The sequence below is a fragment of the Pteropus vampyrus genome, unplaced genomic scaffold, assembly GCF_000151845.1.
Source record: "Pteropus vampyrus isolate Shadow unplaced genomic scaffold, Pvam_2.0 Scaffold211, whole genome shotgun sequence".
Lineage (NCBI taxonomy): Eukaryota > Metazoa > Chordata > Mammalia > Chiroptera > Pteropodidae > Pteropus > Pteropus vampyrus.
Window position 1 is genome coordinate 1,022,522 of NW_011888992.1, and position 1,234 is coordinate 1,023,755.

The following is a 1,234-nucleotide window of genomic DNA, read 5'->3' on the forward strand; positions in this document are numbered from 1 at the left end:
CCCCGCGTCTTTCCAGCGAGGCCCCAGACAGCCCGCCGGTGACCGAGGGCTCAGCCTGGTCGCGGGCGCAGCCGGCTCTGCTGCCTGCCAGGGGCCCGGTGCTCATCCGTCAGTGTGAGGACCCTCCACTGACCTGATTCCTCCAAGAAGCCAGGCAGCCTCCTCTGGACGAGCCACCCTTGGGCCGCCGGCGGGGTCAGCACGGGCCCAGCAGCCTGCCCTTGCCCTGTCGACCCACGTCCTCTGGCCAGGGCGCTGGGACATGCAGACAGGCAAGAGAGCCCTGGACCCAGGAGCCACCCTTGGGACAAAGGTCAGTTCAGAGGACGTGGGCGCCAGGATGCTGGGGCGAGGGCCCAGGGTCCCGTTTGCCCAGGCCACCGTCCTGGGGCTCCTGCATCATGCCAGGCTCTGCCCGACGGTCGGCAGCTGCAGGAGGCCTGTCGCGTCCCTGGCCGAGGACCCTGAGAGGAGCAGCACGGCCCTGGCACGCAGCCCCACGGGCGCCCCTTCTGCCCGCGCGCCGCCCCCGCCGCTGAGCCGTGCTGCTTGGGGGTGGGGGGCAATGGGAGGCGGTGCTCTCAGGCCTCAGGCCTGGGCGTGCCCTGCACCTTCGGCTGGCAGTGCAGCCTGTTGGATCCAAGATCAAAGGATGACCCTGTGCGGGAGGAGGCCTCTGGCCCTGACGGAGGCCGCTCTGCCTCTGCAGAGGGAAGTGTGCCCAAAGGTGGGCGCGAGGAGGTGGGGTGGCGAACAGGCTCTGAGGGGCCCCTGGGGAGGCCAGCAGAAGGGCCAAGGTGGGAGGTCAAATCTGAGAGCCCTGGCCATTCAGGAGGGTGGCTGGAGCAGGGAGAGGGGTGGTTGGTGACAGCCGCACCCCTCAGATGTGACCCACGACTGGGGCAGGGGAAGAGTGTCCGTCTCACGGTGAGACAGCCTGCAGGCGTGCGGGCTGGGGAGAGATGGCCCTGCCGGCTCCTGGGGGTCAGGAGGGAGGGTGCTGGATGCGGCCCGGCCTCCTGGGGCTACAGACACACAGACACGTGTGAGCACACTCGCCACCCGAGGGACAGTCCCCACACTGTGGCGGCATCAGAGTCTGGGCAGGGGAGTTGGAGACGGAGCCTCCCCATCAGGGAAAGGCTGGACCCAGCCGGCAGGGTCGCCAGGATGGGGCAGAGGCATCTGGTCTCCGGTTTTCTGCTCCACCCCCAGAAGGCTGGCGGGCAAAGTG